Source organism: Sus scrofa, chromosome 10 (assembly GCF_054392235.1).
Source record: "Sus scrofa isolate SSC_HxYL_T2T_F1_AM1 chromosome 10, Sscrofa_HxYL_maternal_Yorkshire_Landrace_v2.0, whole genome shotgun sequence".
NCBI classification, from domain to species: domain Eukaryota; kingdom Metazoa; phylum Chordata; class Mammalia; order Artiodactyla; family Suidae; genus Sus; species Sus scrofa.
In genome coordinates, this window is record NC_139392.1 from 53,044,320 (window position 1) to 53,063,443 (window position 19,124).

The 19,124-nt window shown below is 46.2% G+C and overlaps 1 long non-coding RNA gene across 1 annotated transcript; it reads right to left on the reverse strand.

The window, feature by feature from the left end:
- Nucleotides 1-1,156: 1,156 nt before the first annotated feature.
- LOC146399424 (uncharacterized) lies at nt 1,157-16,935 on the reverse strand. The gene is made up of 3 exons (XR_014818225.1): nt 16,845-16,935; nt 10,694-10,808; nt 1,157-1,422 (listed from the first exon to the last, which is right to left on the reverse strand). It is a non-coding gene; the product is annotated as an uncharacterized LOC146399424 (long non-coding RNA).
- Nucleotides 16,936-19,124: the final 2,189 nt, after the last annotated feature.

Below are 19,124 nucleotides of genomic sequence, written 5' to 3' on the forward strand. Positions count from 1 at the left end.
GACCAAGATTTTGCTCTGAAAAAGATGAAGGAAACTTTGAGGTGACTATCCTGGTGGCAAGCATGTGGACAGGGGCTGGGAGAAGCAGATGACATTTGTATAAAATAACTCATATGTGGGGGAGTTCCTTGGTGGCTCAGTGGGTTAAGGATCCAGCATTGTCACTGCTGTGTCCAGCATTGTTACTGCTATGGCATGGGTTCGATCTCTGGCCCAGGAATTTCCATATGCCACAGGCATGGCCAAAAAAAAAAAAAAAAACTCATATGTTGAGGTCCTGATACCCAGTGTGGTGGCATGCGGAGACGGGGCCTTTGGGAGAGAATTAGGTTCACATGAGGTCAGGGGAGGGGCCTCATGATGGGAGCAGTAGCCTAATAAGAAGACAGCAGAGAGCTCGCTTCCTTGCTTTGTCTTTCAGGTGAGGACAGAGTGAGAGGGCAGCCATTTATAAGCCAAGAAGCCAGTCCTCACCAGCGAAACACATCAGCCAGCTCCTGATCATGGATTTCCCAGCCTCCAGATGTGTGAAGAATAAATTCCTCTTATTTAAGCCACCCTGTCCCTGGGATTTTGTTATGGCAGCTGGAGCCAACCAGCACAGAAACCTTAGGCATAAATGGGAAATGCCATGAGCCTCAAAGCCGACTATTTATTTTGATTTAAAGGGCCATTAGAATTTACAAAAGACAGATTGAATGTGTGCAAGTATCCCTATTCCCTTTCAAAACCCACTAAAATGACAGTAAAGGAAAATATTAAACCCATAAATCCTAAGAGAATGGAAGAGGAGAAACGTCAATCAACTTTTTGAAGGAGACGGATGGGGAGGGATGATAACTGACTTAAACCAAGCAGAGAAGGTTGAAACCAAGAGCCTGCACAGGACACCTGGGAGAAGCAAGCAGTGTGTCTTGCTGAGCCCAGAAAGGACCAGGAACTAGACGCAGTAGTTTCCACAGAGACAAGGAGCCACAATAGAGGCAGTGCAGCCATGGAGCCCCGTCCCTACAGCCACGGAAGAGCAGCACCGTCAAATAGGAAGACAATGCAAACCATGGATGTGATTTCAAATTTTCCAGTAGCCACAAGAAGGGAGGGAAGGTTAATTTTCATACTATATTTTACATAACCCAAGAGATCCAAGTACCATCATTTCAACATGTAATCATGTTTTTTGTTTTTTGTTTTTTTTAGGGCCACACCCTCAGCATATGGAAGTTCCCGGGCTAGGGGTGGAATCAGAGCTGCAGCTGCTGCTTACACCACAGCCACACCAATGCCAGTTCCAAGCCGAGTCTTCGACCTACACCTCAGCTCATGGCAACGCCGGATCCTTAACCCACTGAGCAAGGCCAGTCCAACTCTCGTCCTCGTGGATACTAGTCAGGTTCTCAACCTGCTCCGCCGTGACGGGAACTCCTGTAATGAATATGTTAATGGTGATCAGATACTTTACTTTTTTTTTTTCACAATATCTTCAAACACGGGCATATATTTTACACTCACAGCACATCCTAGCTCCTAGCTCAAACTAGTCATAGCTCAAGTAGCCACAATGGCCACAAGGGGCCAGGCATCATGGTGTTGGGCAGCTTGGGTCTAGAGTAACATAAGCCAAAGACACAAGCACAGGGGAGAGTCAGGGGTCCAGAGAGGAACTGAAAACAAGAGTTTTATTTTTATTTATTTATTTATTTATTTATTTATTTATTTATTTATTTATTTATTTTTAGTCTTTCTAGGACCGCACCCGCAGCATATGGATGTTCCCAGGCTAGAGGTCGAATCGGAGCTGTAGCCCCTGACCTATACCACAGCCACAGCAGCGCCAGATCCGAGCTGCGTCTGCGACTTATACCACAGCTCGTGGCAACACCAGATCCTTAACCCAATGAGTGAGGACAGGGATCAAACATGCATCCTCGTGGATACTAGTCAGATTCATTTCTGCTGAGCCATGACAGGAACTTCAAAAAACAAGAGTTTTAAATAAAAGTCTGCAGTCTGAACAGTGAAACCACCAGCTTCCTCTCCTTCAAAAACCAGAATACAAGCAATTGATCTCAGGAGACTGGGTCCTTCTCAGGACCTGGGAAGAAACAAAAGCAATTTAGAAGGCAAAAATAAAAACTTCAGGAGTTCCCACAATGGGATGGGCAGCATCTCTGCAGTGCCAGGAAGCAGGTTCAATCCCCAGCCTGGCAGAGTGGGTTAAAGGATCCAGCATTTCCACAGCTGCAGTGTAGGTAGCAACTGTGGTTCTGATCTGATCTCTGGCCTGGGAACTCCATATACTGCAGGGCAGCCAAAAAAGAAAGAAGAAATAAATAAAGAAGTAAAAATATATTCTTATGGCAACAGTTATCTGAATGATTAAAAATAAATAAATAAACATACAAACTTCAAAGAACAAACAGAATATATTGCATCCATAAAGCCATACCAAGATACTCTAAAATTAAAAAAAGACATTTTGAAAATTAGAAAATATGAAAACCAGATTAAAATGTCAATAGAGGGCTGGATGATAAAGACAAAGTAATCCCTTAGCCAGAGGTAAAGATAAAGAGATGAAAAATAGAGGAGTTCCCATCGTGGTGCAGTGGAAACGAATCTGACCAGGAACCATGAGGTTGCAGGTTCGATCTCTGGCCTTGATCAGTGGGTTAAGGATCCTGCGTTGCCAGGAGCTGTGGTGTAGGACACAGACATGGCTCGGATCTGGCACTGCTGTGGCTGTGGGGTAGGTCAGCAGCTGCAGTTCCAATTCAACCCCTAGCCAGGGAATCTCCATATGTCAAGGGTGGGCCCCTAAAAAGACAACAATAACGACAAAATTTTCGGGCTTTAAATTGCAGAAAATCTTGTTTGTGCTTCAAGGTGCTTTTTTAAAATTTAGAATCTAGACATTTCTTTGGCACTTCACTGACCCAAAGAAATGGACCTCAAATGAAAGGAAAGGCCCTAGAAGATCTCCTGGAGGACCGTCTAGGGGGCATGTTCTCACCTTGACAGGCAAGGCCTGTCCCCAGAGCTGACTGTGCCAAGGCTGCCAAGAGTGGGAAGGGCAAAAGGTCAGCAAAGTTGCCAGGTGTTCAGGTGGCCTCATGATGGCAGAAGCCTAGGGAAGGGGAGGGGAGAGTCCACAGATGTCCTCAGAGAGTCCCCATCTTCAGGAACCAGCCACATGTGAATTTGAGGAGCAGCTGTCAAAGGACCAGCTCCTAGGCCCCACCCTGGATGTGCTGGATTGTGAGACTTCTGGAGGTGAGACCTAGGAAACTACCTTTTAAAAAGAACCCCTTCCAGAAGTTCCCATTGCAGCTCAGTGGGTTAAGAACACTCTTAGTATCCATGAAGATGCAGGTTCAATCCCTGGCCTCACTCAGTGGGTTAAGCATCTGTCGTTGCTGTGAGCTGTGGTGTTGGTCACAGACATGGCTTAGATCCCACATTGCTGTGGCTGTGGTGTAGGCTGGCAGCTGCAGCGCCAATTGGACCCCTAGCCTGGGAACTTCCATATGCTACCAGTATGGCCCTACAAAGAAAAAAATAAATAAGTAAAATAAAAAGAGCCCCTTCCAACCCCCACACCCCTTGCCCCTATGCACACCAACCAAAATTAACGAAGCACTAGGATCCATGTGAGAGCTTCTTCTCTCTCTCTCTTTTTTTTTTTTTTTTTTTTTTTTTTTGTCTTTTTGCCATTTCTTGGGCCGCTCCTGTGACATATGGAGTTTCCCAGGCTAGCAGTCTAATCAGAGCTGTAGCCACCAGCCTACACCAGAGCCACAGCAATGTGGGGTCTGAGCCACGTCTGCAACCTACACCACAGCTCACGGCAACGCCGGACCCTTAACCCACTGAGCAAGGCCAGGAACCGAACCCATAACCTCATGGTTCCTAGTCGGATACGTTAACCACTGCACCACCACAGGAACTCCTCTTTTTTTTTTGTCTTTCATCTTTTTAGGGCCTCACCTGCAGCACAGGTGAGTTTCCCAGGCTAGGGGTCAAATCAGAGCTGCAGCTGCTGGCCTACAACAGCCAGAGCAACACCAGATCCGAGCCATGCTTGCAACCTACCCCACAGCTCTGGGCAATGCCGGTTCCTTAACCCACTGAGCAAGGCCAGGGATCAAACACCCATCCTCAGGGATGCCAGTAGAGTTTGCTACCTGAGGAGCCATGACAGGAACTCCAAGAGCTTCTTAATTAGTATCACTGTGGCACTTTTTCCGAATATCATTGTCTGGAATCCACCCCTCAATGTACAGAATCAGTATCAACAGAGTAGAGAGCAGAGTTGTTGTTTTGTTTTGGTTTGGTTTTGGTCTCCACATTTTTTAAGGGCTTTGAATGTGATCCCTGACATGCTTCTCTAGTTAAGAACCTTTGAATAGATGGTTCTCCAATGTACACTTAGTTTAAAATCTCCTGGGAAACACTGTAAAAATGAAATTGCCCAAGTTCTGTGACTTCTGTTTGGTGAGATCTGGCGTGAGACCTAGGAATCTGCCTTCTGACCTCAGTGATTTGGATGCAAGAATTCCTGAGAATGCACCACAGCAAGCCTAGCTTCAGGTTCTGAAGTTTGCATTCACCTCAAACCACATCTCCGTGAGATCCTCTCAAGTACAACTTAGTGGGCAGGAAGAACCCTGCATGGGAATTTGGTCCCAGATATTTAGATACTTTCTGAGCAAACACTCATCCACTGTATCTACTCTCTCAAGTTAAAAACAACAGGGACTTCCCGCTGTGGCTCAGTGGAAACAAGCCCAACTAGTATCCATGAGGATGCAGGGTCGATCCCTGGCCTTGCTCAGCAGGTTGAGGATCTGGTGTGGCTTCAAGTTGTGGTGTAGATTGCAGACACGGCTTGGATCCAGCATTGCTGTGGCTGTGGCTGTGGCTGGAAGCTGCAACTCTGATTTGACTCCTAGGCTGGGAACTTCCATATGCCGCACCTGTGGCCCTAAAAAGCAAAATAAAATAAGGTATAAGATAAGATAAGATAAAGTAAGATAAGATAAATAAAATAAAATAAAATAAAATAAAATAAAATAAAACCACCACCACAACAACAAAGACAGGTGGGGGGGCAAACCAGGGACTTAATTGTCAGCTCAAGAATTGTACCCCATTTCCTTCTTGTTGAGTGACCTCGAGCATGCATGGGAAAGGAAATATTTATTTTATCCATTTATTTAAACCATCTCTGCTGAAAAAGGAGGCTCATCATAAGCTCGGGGCCTGTGACTGTGGGTGGTACGGCCACGTGGGTGAGTGTATGTGCATGTAACGCAAACGCCTCTCCTAGAGAGCACTCAGGAATTGGAGCTGGACCAAGGGCAGATATTAATGAGATATTTGATTAAGATCAAGCCCTAGCCCCTCATCTGAAGCGTGTGTTAACAAAGCATCCAGAAAAGGGGCCCGAGTGCCAGTTCTCTAAGACCACGTGGGGGGCAGAGCGGATCTGTGTGTGTGTGCTGGCCGGAGGCAAATATCCACATTTCCAGCTGCTGGGAACCAGATGAGAGAGTGGCCTGTGTCACACCACTGCTGTGGGTGAGGGAATGGGCCTCCTGATGAAAACATTGCAGATAAGATCTACAGGCCAGAGCAATGCTCCAGGGAAGTTCAAAGGCCTGCAGAGAGAATGTGGTTTTCTCCAAAGGCAAGCCTTGGCCTTTGCCTCCCTGGGGCACTCGCATTGAGGCCGACAGCTCTGCGTGGAGACCCAAGGCTGAAAGGAATTATAAAAATGACCAGAATGAAGCTGTCCGTGGGTCCCCAAACAAGACAAAGCTGCCTGTGTCTAGAAGCTCTGGCTGCCCTCTTGCCTGCAAGAAGCAGGATGCACCATAAGCTCTCAAACTTGGGTCCTTGGTGAGTTCCCATTGTGGCTCGGTGGTTAACGAACCCAACTAGTATCCATGAGGATGCGGGTTCGGTCCCTGGCCTCACTCGGTGGGTTAAGGATCTGGTGTTGCCATGAGCTGTGGTGGAGGTTGCAGGTGCAGCTTGGATCCCTCACTGCTGTGGCTGTGGTCCAGACCGGCAGTTGTGGCTTTGATTGAGAGTCAACCCCTAGCCCAGGAACTTCCATATGCCACAAGTGTGGCCCTGAAAAGCAAAAAAAAAAAAAAAAAAAAAAAAAAACCCTCAAAAACAAAAAAACCTGGGTCCTTAATCTTCTTGTGTCTGCAATGCTTTGACTGTGACTTAGACAAGCGTGCACAGAAGAAAGCTTATACCTAGAACACAGGGGGACTCCAGTCATACTCAGGGATGCCTGAGGCACTCAATGAGATCCATCCAAAGCCATCTCTGGCGTGGGTTGTTCACAACCTCGCACCATCTACTGGGAAAGGCCTCCATATGGAAAAGGTGGGTGGGATGATGAGAGAGAAAGCACTGAGATTAAAGCTCCCTGACATTTGGTGGTGGGAGGACATGTAGAAAAGGTGAAACTAGGGAGTGTCTGTTGTGGCCCAGCGGAAACGAATCCGACTAGGAACCATGAGGTTGTGGGTTCAATCCCTGGCCTCGCTCAGTCAGTGGGTTAAGGATCCGGCATTCGTGAGCTGTAGTGTAGGTTGCATACTTGGCTTGGATCTGGCATTGCTGTGGCTGTGTGTAGGCTGGCAGCTGTAGCCCCAATTAGACCCCTAGCCTGGGAACCACCATATGCCACAAGAGTAGTCCTAAAAAGCAAAAAAATAAATAAATAAATAAATAAAAATTTTAAAAGTTTTAAAAAAGGTGAAACTGGAAAGAGGGTGCAGCAATCTCACACACTCAGTCAAACCAGAAACCTCCAGGATTTGTCACTGCCATCCGGCCACCGTTAGAATTTTGCACCAAGGACGTTATCAACGCATTAAGCTGAGATTGATGATGGTGGTGACCATGACATCACTACCATTTTCTGAGCAATTACCATGTGCCAGTCGCTAAGTACTTTATGCATATTTACTTCATTTATCTTTACAACAATCCTAGTATCACCTCCTTTTTTTTTTTTTTTTTTTTTTTTTTTTTTTTTTTTTTTTTTGCCTTTTAGGGCTACACCTGCAGCATATGGAAGTTCCCAGGCTAGGGGTCAAATCAGAGCTACAGCTGCCGGCCTACACCACAGCCACAGCAAAGTAGGATCTGAGCCACAGCTGTGACCTACACCACAGCTCCCAGCAACACCAGATCCCTGACCTACTGAGCAAGGCCAAGGATCAAACCTGCCACCTCATGGATACTAGTCAGATTCATTTCCACTGTGCCACAAGGGGAACTCTCCAATTTTTTCTTTCTTTCTTTCTTTCTTTCTTTCTTTCTTTCTTTCTTTCTTTCTTTCTTTCTTTCTTTCTTTCTTTCTTTTTCTTTCTTCCTTCCTTCCTTCCTTCCTTTCTTTCTTTCTTTCTTTCTCTTTCTTTCTTTCTTTCTTTTTTTCCTTTCTTTCTTTCTCTTTCTTTCTTTCTTTCTTTCTTTCTTTCTTTCTTTCTCTTTCTTTCTTTCTTTCTTTCTTTCTTTAATTTTGCATGGATTTCTTTGCACAGAACATCTATTTCTACATCATAGGAGTTTTCCATGGACTATACCAAAGGAAACCACTTTCTGGCCTGGAAACCACACCCTGGCTGTTGGTGATAACAAACATGAAACAAGAGTCTTCTTTCATGGATCTCACACTCCTGCTTCTGAGACAAGATTAATGCACATCACACAACCAGAGAACAAAATAAGGACCGTCCTTTCTAGCCCATAAGGTTTTTTTGTGAAAATTTAAAAAAAAAAGAAAGAAAGAAAGAAAGAAAAAGGATGCCCCTTACTCCAGGGCCATTTAGCCCCACACCAGGGCACACTGCTTGTGAGCACAGAGCATAGACTAGATTTTTGCCTCATTTCATCCCCTTGGCCAGGCGTCCTTATGCAGTGAACAGCTTATACAACCTTCTATGAAAATAAGACCCAATAAATTAAATGGAACCAATTTTAGTACGCTTATTACCAAGAGTTGAAAGGAGAAAACTGGGGCTATAATTATTAAAGAACATTCCCCATCTAAACGTCTAAATCAACCAACCTCACTGTATCTGTTCTTTATATTCTGCCTTATTTCTTGTTTTAACATAGGGATCTTCTGCCCCTCTATTTTATGGCTCAACCCCATTCCCTCTCACTGACGTGAAGACCTCATACATGCAGTTGGCCCCCTCTTTATAGCATCATCAGTGTCCTCATTCTACTGAAACATTTCGATCTGTGAACAAATGCTGGGCTATCTTTCACCTTAAAAAACAAGTCTCCTATGGGAGTTCCCGTCGTGGCTCAGTGGTTAATGAATCTGACTAGGAACCATGAGGTTGCAGGTTCAATCCCTGGCCTCGCTCAGTGGATGAAGGATCCAGCGTTGCCGGTTCGATCCCTGGCCTCGCTCAGTGGATGAAGGATCCAGCGTTGCCATGAGCTGTGGTGTAGGTTGCAGACATGGCTCGGATCCCGCATTGCTGTGGCTCTGGCGTAGGCTGGCAGCTACAGGTCCAATTCGACCCCTGGCCTGGGAACCTCCATATGCCGCGGGAGCGGCTCAAGAAATGACAAAAACATACACACACACACACACACACAAGTCTCCTGGAGTTCCTGTTGTGGCTTAGGGGTAACGAACCTGACTAGTATCCATAAGGATGCAAGTTCGATCCAGCCTCTCTCAGTGGGTTAAGGATCCAGCGTCGTTAGCTGGGGTGTGGGTTGCAGATGTGGCTCAGATCTGGCATTGCTGTGTCTGTGGCGTAGGTTGACAGCTACAGCTCCGATTGGACCCCTAGCCTGGGAACTTCTAGATGCCATGGGTGTGCCCCCCCAAAAAAAGTCTCATCCTTTCCAACTATTGCCCTAATTCTCTCTGCTCCTCTTCTCTGTAAAATTCACCAAAACGTTATCTACACTATCATCTCCTTTCCCCCCTGGATGATCATCTGCCCCCTTTGCGAGCCTGGCACAGACCTGGCCCCATCCCTCACTTACAATGTGAGTGGACTTGGCACTTAACGGTATCATCTCTCCTGGGCCTTTGGCTTTCAGTCACAAAGAAAACAGAGAGAGTCTATTTGATACATGGCTATCAAGAAGCGCTAATTCTGGGAAGCGACTGGACTCCCTGAGTTTTTTCTCATTGCCTTCAAGGTCCTTCTTTTCCTTTTTTCCCTTTGTATGCAAGTATCTGTCACCACCTCATTGCCGCAAATGCCTTTCAATAACTTTGAAGGCATAGAAGTCCCTTAGGTCATGGCTCCCACAAATTGAAATACCTAGAGTACCCAGGTAGCTGATGTGAACGAATGAGACGCTGGGAAGAAGAGGCTTGGCGAGAAAGAAGAGTAACACCTGGGCTTACAGTTGGGGTGCAGTAGGGAGTGGGGGGACCACAGTCAGCTGATAGGAGCAGCCATTGTCCTTTGGAAGAGGACAATCACTGCCTAGTTCAGGCCAATAATTGCTCTGTTGGGATATGGGCTTAGAGTTGCCCCAAATTCCAGTTTTTCAAGATAGGCTATGAATCTGGATTTTTTTTTTCTTTTCTTTTTTGGGCCACATCTGCAGCAGATGGAAGTTTCCAGGCTAGAGGTCCAATCAGAGCTGTAGCTGCAGGCCTACACCACAACCACAGCAACTCAGGATCCAAGCCATGTCTGTGACCTACACTGCAACTCAAGGCAATGCCAGATCCTTACCTCACTGAGTGAGGCCAGGTATCAAACCAGCATCCTCATGGATGCTAGTTGAGTTCCTTCCTGCTGAACCACAATGGGAACTCCCACGAATATGGATTTTTATGTGAAATCTCTAAGTATTTGAGTATTGACTTTTTTGTTGTTATGGTCTTTTTAGGGCTGCACCGAAGGCATATGGAGGTTCTCAGGCTGGGGGTCCAATCGGATCTGTAACTTCCGGCCTATGCCAGAGCCACAGCAACTTGGGATCCGAGCCATGTCTGTGACCTACACCACAGCTCACGGCAATGCTGGATCCTTAACCCACTGAACGAGGCCAGGGATCAAACCTGCATCTGCATGGGTACTAGTCAGGTTTGTTAACTGCTGAGCCACGACAGGAACTCCTAAATGTTGACTTAATTCAGATTTTCTACCCAATGCTGCGTGGAACAGCAAGCCAATGAAAATATATAAGAGGACTGGAGCTGGCCCCTAGGGTTTCTGTTTGCAACCTAAGCCTAATGGTTATATCCTGAGTTCAACCTCCCTTTGATTATGTCTCCAAAATTCCCCATGATTTTATTATTTTCTCCTTGTTCTCTCAAGCTCTTTGCTTGGTTCTTGGAAATTAGAACCAGAAGATGGATGGACAGAGAACAGCGTTTTTTCCTACACACTGAACTTAGATCTTCATTACTGATTCACATTATAATTGTGAGCTTAGACTATTTTTTTTACCCTTCTTCTTTCTTTCGCTTGCTTCTGTTCTAAATCAGAGCACAAAGAATAAAGTGCCAGGGTGACCCACCCGAGGAGAGAACCACCCAATGGAAATTACTCCTATTGTTTGTGAGCTGGAAAGCCCCAAGCACAAGTCTGACCAGAAAATTAAAAGGCAAATGAGACAAGCACTGGGCCAAAAAGAACTAAGGCTGAACAGTTCTTGCCTCATTTACCGTAAGTCTTACCAGTGAAAATTCCTTCCATGTTTATTTCTTCTAAGAGCGACGGCTATCCGAGAAAGGGTGGAGCCTGAGTACCTTGAGCATCATCCTCACATAGCTTCACCTAAGTTCCAGGGGCCTGAAAAATAGGAAAACTCCATTGTCAAAGCCATCAAAAGACTGCTCCATCCTCTTCCTTTAGGTTATGAAGTTTGGCCTGCTTAAATACCATATTCCTCATGGACATGTCACTCATTTACCTTATTATCAAGAAGGTTTCAGACTAGTCCTAAAAGACTCCTGTGCAGGAGAGATGTTTCACTAGGAGGTGAGACCCTAAGGCATCGCAGACTGCATTCGTGTCCCCAGTAGCTACCTCCGTATTTCCCAGGTCCCGTTGCAGTGAAGTGGATCACATGACTAGTTTGTGCCAATAGAATAACAATTCTGATGGATGTGGTTAAGTATTGGGTGCTCCTTTTACCCTCTCTCTTCCATCCACATGACTAGAAGCATTTAGTTCAAGTGACAAAGCCACACGCAAGGATCCCTGTGTCACTGCTCAGAGGAAAGCTGCCACGGGAGCCACTCACTCAACTCTCGGTTAACTTGACATAATCAAGAAATAAACTTGTGTTTTTATTTTTTCCATATAATTGACATATGAATAAAGTTGTATTAAATCACTGGATTGGGGGGATTCTTGTTACAGCAGCTAGCATTGTCATGACTAATACGAAAGAGAATTTGGAGGAGTTCCCATTGTGGCTCAGCTGTAACGAACCCTACTGGTATCCATGAGGACTCAGGTTCAATCCCTGGCCTCCTTCAGTGGGTTAAGGATGCCGCATTGCCATGAGCTATGGTGTAGATTGCAGACACAGCTTGGATTTGGCATTGCTGGTGTTGTTTTTATATCTAGTGTAGGCCAGCAGCTGTAGCTCCCATTAGACCCTAGCCTGGGAACTTCCTTATGCCACAGGTACAGCTCTAAAAAGCAAAAAAATAAAAAAATTAAAAAAAAAAAGAGAGAGAAAATTTGGAAAGACTCTACCTCTCAGTAGCCAGTGAGCTGAGCTCCAGCGAGGAGAAGCTACTGCTATTCCCCTAGGGAAGGATCGGCTATAACTGTTATTCCCAGGTCCTGAGATAATGTCCACCTTTTCTCTGGGGTTGTGTGTGTGTGATCCAGACTCCCAGGTCTTTGGAATCCACTTGGAATGTGGCTCCCTCCACTGAAATGCTTCCCACAGTTTCTTTTCAATGTCAGCACTTTAACAGGTAAGCCCTGAGCAAGCCTGGGAGGAAAAGGCAGCTCATGTCAAATTGCCTGTGAGCTTCGACAGTGCAAGTTGTCTTGAAAGAAAAAGAGTCTCTCTGAAGATTAGGTGGAACAAAGGAAAATTCATGCCTGATTGCAAGAGGACCACCCTGTCTCTGCCACAGGTGACAGAAGACAGAGAAAGGAGCACTGGCTGGTCCTTCAGCTTGTTTTGTTAAGCTGGCTTGACATCATTTGGGCAATAGCTTCAATTCCCAGAGAAGCTGTTCCAGAATGATAAATTTGGTTTTCAGACTTCAGTCATAGAAGCTGAACCTCGGCTCAGCCAGACATAAAGAGAGACCCTTGGGAGGTCCCCTTGTGGCTCAGGAGTAACGAAAAAACTAGTATCCATGAGGATGCGGGTTTGATCCCTGGCCTCACTCAGTGGGTTAAGGATCCAGCATTGCCGTGAGCTGTGGCCTAGGTCACATATGCAGCTCAGATCCGGCATTGCTGGGCTGTGGCATAGGCCAGAAGCTGCAGCTCGGACTCAACCCTTAGCCTGAGAACTCCCATATGCCATGGGTGCGGCCCTAAAAAGACAAAAAGAGAGAGAGAGACCCTTAATTCCATTAAATAGATACACTAAGAGATTGAGATTGAACTGGCTTCAATCAAAAAACGTCCATCAGGAGTTCCCATTGTGGCACATCGGAAATGAATCCAACTAGGAACCATAAGGTTGCAGGTTCAATCACTGGCCTTGCTCAGTGGGTTAAGGATCCGACGTTGCCATGAGCTGTGGTGTAGGTCACAGATGTGGCTCAGATCTGGCATTGCTGTGGCTGTGGCGTAGGCCAGCAGCTGTAGCTCTGATTCCACCCCCAACCTGGGAACCTCCATATGCTGAGGGCGGGGCCCTAAAAAGCAAAGAAAAAAAAATTTAATTTAAAAAAGGTCCATCTTTGCCAATTAAAAGAAAGATACAAGAGTTCCTCTGTGGCTCAGTAGGTTAAGTATCCAACATCATCACTGCTGGAGCGAGGGTTGCTGCTGTGGCAAGGGTTCAATCTCTGGCCCAGGAACGTTCACTTGGCACAATGGTGGCCAAAAAAGAAAAAAAAAGAAAGAAAGATACAAAAAAGAAACAGAGGAAAAGGAAGGAGAAGACCAGAAAGAAGAGGTGGCCCTCCTTATTTAATACAGATAAGGAAAGACCTGTATGTTTGGTGATGTGGGGATCCAGCGGGATGGACTGGGAATCTGAGGTTCATAGATGCAAACTATTGCCTTTGGAAGGGATAAGCAATGAGATCCTGCTGTAGAGCTCGGGGAACTATATCTCGTCACTTGTGATGGAACATGATGGAGGACAATGTGAGAAGAAGAACGTGTGTGTGTGTGTGTGTGTGTGTGTGTGTGTGTGACTGGTTCACCATGTTGTACAGTAGAAAATTGACAGAACACTGTAAGTCAACTCTAATGGACAAAATAAAAATTATTACATAAAATAAAAATGTAAAAAATAAAAAAAAAAAAAAGAATTCACACTTCCCATCAATCCATTAGTATTTGCGGTCCTGAGACAACAAGGACCAAGGGTGAGACGGTAGAGAACAGGTCCAAGAAAAGCTCAAAGAAAACAAACTCTGGCGGCAGGAGCAGCAAGTTGCCTCCAGTTTGTTATGAAATAATTACGTCGAAGACGAAGAAGAAGGAGAAGAAGAAGAAGAAAGTGGCTGCTGATATATTCCCACCCAAAAGAAACCAGCCAGCGGCATCACTGTCCAGCGGCATCCCTGTCCTGCAGCATTACTGTCCAGCAGTACCAACAGCAGAACCTCAGCAACATCAACCTGATTCCAGCCCCAAACGGGCAGTATTCGTTATCCTTGAGGATTAACTTGTTATTTTCAGCATGATGCTAAACCCTCCCCGGTTTGCCCATAGGTTCACCAATTCCGGTAGGTAAGAAGAATTCTATTTCCTGCTAAGTGAAACATTAACTTCAGTCTTGCTTGGGCCACTGCTGCTCTGAGCCGGAATGAACAGGAACCGGAGCCTCTCTTGGGGTCTTCAGGGCAAGAGCTACAGCTGTTGGGTTAGGGAGCACACCACATGCTCCTGTCAACTCCAACACAGCGCCTCACTTGTGACGCTGCTCCAGAACCGATGCCTAAAAGGGACAATCCAGTGGGCCCAGCATGGATAGCAAGCCCACCGCCTGGCTGGGGAAAGTGGGGCACCTTGATTGACAGTCTACCAATACGAGTGAGTTAATTCCCTGGAATGCACAGAATGGGGATGAGGTCATTGCCTGGAAAGGAAATGGGGTGCTCTAAGCATGAATGGGGAGCAGCAAAACCAACAAAGGTCCACTTCACCTCCTTCCTAAGCTAATATATTTGATTTTAACTCAAGGCTTCTGGAAACAGATTGACATCCATGGAAAGGCAGAAAAGGGTCCCTTGGCCTGAGCCTAAAGAAGAGAGCACTGGCGTTTCCATTGTGGCTCAGCAGGTTAAGAAGCCAACTAGCATCCATGAGGATGTGGGTTCAATCCTGGCCCCACTCAGTGGGTTAAGGATCCAGCACTGCCAGGAGCTGTGGTGTAGGTCACAGACACGGCTCAGATCCTGAATTGCTGTGGCAGAGGCCAGCAGCTACAGCTCTGATTTGATCCCTAGCCTGGAAACTTCTATATGCCACAGGTACAGCCCTGAAAACACACACACACACACACACACACACACACACACACACACACACACAAAAGAGAGAGAGAGAGAGAGAGAACATAATTCCCCCAAGACAATGTCAAGAGCACATCCGGACACTGGAAACTGAAAAGGTGCCTGTATGTACATTTCCTCCTGGGAAATTATCACTCTCCTATTTCATCAATGAGGAAGGGCAAAGACATGCTGCCCAAGATCATCAGCTAAGCAGAGAGCTGCCCGCCGTGTGCCAGGGAACTGTTTCCAGATTCCATCTCCTGATCCCAGGTGACCTTCCCGTGTTGACAGGAGAATTCATGGGTGTCTCTGGGGAGCGCCTCACCACTACCGGAAAATTTTCTCAAAGCACACAGCCCCCTGGGGTGTGTAGCTGTAGGACTTTAGGTGGGCTGCGGGGAATGGGGTACAGAGGGTGGGGGAGGGGAAGGGACCCACAGTGAACATTTTCAAAGGTGAAAATATTTTCCTGAAAACACAGCGTCGTCTCTGTGCAGGAGGTGTCGATATAACCGACCTTCTGTCTTGAGTTGGAGCTGGGAACGGATTTTTTTACAGGAAAAAAGGAAATGCATGGGTGTGGAGCTGCCAGCAGCAAAGGAAGTTTCCAGGCGACTTGTCATGGCGCAATTTATAGACCCGAGTCTCAGAAGGGCTGTAGTGGGGCCGGGGAGAGGGTGTGATTTGTTGGTTGTGGAGCCTGGCACCTGGCCTCCGTCCATGCTGACTTAACTCAGCATGCACGTGTGTCGCCCCGACATACAGCCCTATCTGGGCGGGTGGAATGAAGAGAGCAGAGAAAAAAAAGGCCCTCAATCAGAGGGGGAATAAAAATGGAACCCAGAAAGGAAGAAAAGTAGTGATGGAGAGGAAAGGGGACTGGAGGACTTGGCTGGAGGCTCCTCAGCCTCCCCGTGGCCTCTGCAGGACCTGACCTCACAGCTGATCCGGAGCTCCTGTTGTGGCTCAGTGGTTAACGAATCCGACTAGGAACCATGAGGTTGTGGGTTCGATCCCTGGCCTCACTCAGTGGGTTCAAGATCCTGCATTGCCATGAGCTGTGGTGTAGGTCGCAGATGCAGCTGGGATCCCGAGTTGCTGCGGCTGTGGTGTAGGCTGGCGGCTATGACTCCGATTGGACCCCTAGTCTGGGAACCTCCGTGTGCCACAGGTGCAGCCCTAGAAAAGACAAAAACAAAAAACACCTCCAAAAGATGCAGAGGACTGAGGCTGTGAAATCTTCTTTCTTTACTTAGGTTTTTTGTTTTTTTTTTTGTTGTTTTTTTTTTTTTTTGTCTTTTTAGGGCCACACTTGCAGCATATGGAGGTTCCCAGGCTAGGGGACTAATGGGAGCTGTAGCCACCGGCCTCCACCACAGCCACAGCAACGACAGATCCAGACTGCATCTGCGACCTACACCACAGCTTACCCCAAAGCCCAATCCTTAGCCTACTGAGCAAGGCCACCAATCGAACCCGCAACCTCATGGTTCCTAGTTGGATTCATTTCCGCTGCGCCACAACGGGAACTCCTGTGAAGTCTTCTGAAGAGAAATCAAATCCGTCTCAGCTGTTCAGTTAAGTTCACTGGGAAATGAAAAAGTCCACCGGGTCTTTAAGGGACAGAACTGAAATGCCTTGACCGAACATCACCAACCCCAGGGCTTCCCCGGAGGACAACAGAGACCAGAGAGAAGCAGAGGCAGCTCCTCCGCGAGAGCCAATTAGGCAGTAAGGCATGACAGTCAACACGCGTCCTGGGGGAGAGGCCACGCGGTGTTTACAGAGCCCAGCGGAGGTGCCAGAGCCAACAACCCACACGCACAGCCCATCTGGGCAAGCTTGAAAAAGCAACCTCGCTTCCTCTGGGTCTTGATGGCTGCGGCTCAGAACATTCTGCACAGCCACATTCTCTCCCCTGCTCTCAGATCCCTTCCAGAAAACCCACACATCTGTATACACACTGGAAAATAAATATGCAGAACGGCAGGATCCAGGCTGAGGGTTGGAGATGGGAAGGGCCTCTGAGGTTCCTCTCTGGGTGGGGACCCCGCCCCGTGGGGACCCCGCCCCCAAGCTTCTCCACCACCCCCACCCCCACCCCCGGAGAGCCGCCCTGCACAGGCTCTAATTGTAGCGTTTGCGAGAAGGGTGAGAAATCGTTACAATTGCATACCTGCTTTGCGGCTCCCTGTTCAGCACAAACACGATTTTGAGGTCTGCAGCACAAATTCTCTTCCCCCAAAGACATCTCCAAACTTCTGAACTCAGTTCAGAGGGTGAAAAAGCCCGAGTGTCTTTTTACGTCAATTGGAAACCCTCCAACCCAGGAGCCCGGTAGCGTCCGTACCCCCCCCCCCCCCCGCCCCCGCCCCGGCAACTTGACTAAAGACTTTCCTTCCCAGTAAGATGGCAAAAGCCAAAGACTGTTCCTGCTCTTTACGGGCTTATTCTTGTCCGTTTTCCCAATCCGGTCTTGTGGTCCTGAGCCCACGGTGGCAGGGTTGGAAAATGCCAGCCTGAGTTCTGGAAGGCTGAGGACGAGTGGGCTGTCCTCTTGGCTCTTTGTGGACTCTGAAACCACACTTGGGGACATGGAAGGGAGTGGGGTGTGAAGCCGAGCTAATTCAGGATGCGGCTGGATGATGACAAAGGTACTACAGTGTGGCCAATGGGAAGAGAATGTGGAGAGAAATACTTCGCTGCCAGGGCGTCTGGCAAATGGCTGGGTGACCTTGAGGTTAAATTATTAAACCATCACGTAGCTTCTTCCCTTGCTCGGGTCTCAACAAAATGGCCAAGGTTTTGGTTGCCACAGTCATGAGGCTCAAAGCTATGGTAATAGGCATACTAGTGAGAATGCCAGGAGCTGGCCTTGTGCCCCAAAACATCAGCCTCCCCAGGCTGGCAGCTGCCAAGGACCCTCCTCCTCTGGCAGACACCTTTCTCCATCTGTCAAGGTCCCGCTCTCACATCACCTCCTCCACGAAGCTCCACCCATCTGAGCAGATCCCTTAAGCCTCTCTAGCCCCCAAGAGCAGTGGCCTCTTAAGTTTCTGGTTTGTGTGGTCCCTAAAAGCAGTTTGAAAATCCATATACCACTTTAAGATGACATCAAAAAAAAAAAAAAAAAAAAAAAAAAACCTTTTTACTGTAAGTTTAAATAGTTGTGGAGGATGTAATTTCCTTAGTATTGTAAATATTAGCATTTTAAAAATTATTACATCACTCTTGTAAACGATGCTAGTGGAATCTAAGGATTGGAGCAATTCTATACTCACCAGCGTCAATTTTTAAAATAGATGACAGATCTTTATGATCAACTTGTTCCATTTTCTCCTCGAACTCATATTTTCATTCTATTTACTCTTTGCACTTTTTAGTAATTGTCATACACTTTTCTGTTTGAAAATTTTTCTATAAAACAGCATCATAGTATTCTTTTCTGCCACAACAAATGTAAATGTGTTGAAATTTAATTTCGCTATCACTGGAGGACTGTAAGTTTTAAGCAGCTTTTTCTAGACCAAGTTAGAATTTCAATAACCATCAAAGTACAGCTAATCAGATGATATATATACATTTTAATAAATAATCATTAAAGGTAAGGGTAAATTTTATTAAAAATTCGCTTCTTAAAGGACTGCAGTGACTTTTTGTAATTAGCTGATATATCCATGCATAGAAATTATTTACTGCTGGAATGAGATCGTGTTCAGAATCCCTTCTCTCCCTACTTTTCATTTTTAGAGAGAAAACTCTGAGAAACCTTGCTCTCCCCAAAACAAAATATGAATGAGAGAAGTTTCATAATGCCAAAAATGACATAACAGTTTCTTATCAAAAGTTAGGAGTGACCTATCAGCTGTCAAATCAGTTTGGTCCTCTTTCAATTTTGTTAAAAGAAAATTTGAAACCGGGAGACCTGAAAACGTATTTGTTACACAGTCATTAGTCATTCACTTGCCTAATTCTGGGAAATATACCAAGAAGACTGTACCCAAACTTCTCAGATGACGGCTAATTATTCCTGCTACTCATTTACTTAGAGGCCCCTGTTTAAACTGAGAAAGTTGGGGAAATTAAACTACTTATTTTAATACAACATGGCCCATACACCGTTTTTGCTTTTAAAATTGAAATATAGAATTCCCATATCAAAAAACTCACTCACTTGAATGTACGATTTAGTGGGTTTGTGTATCTTCTCAAAGTTACACAACCATCACCACTATCTCATTCCAGAATGTTTTCGTCACTCCAACTAAGAAATCCTGTGCCCATCAGCACTTACACATACTCCTCATTCCCTGACCAACACCAGCCAACAGGACTTTTACTAAAATGCGTTTATCTCATAACATGCTTTAAATATATCTTTATCAAAAGCTTTGATTTTCAGATTTAGCTCATTCGGTTTATAAAAATATCTGCCATACAACCTGTTTGGCAAAGT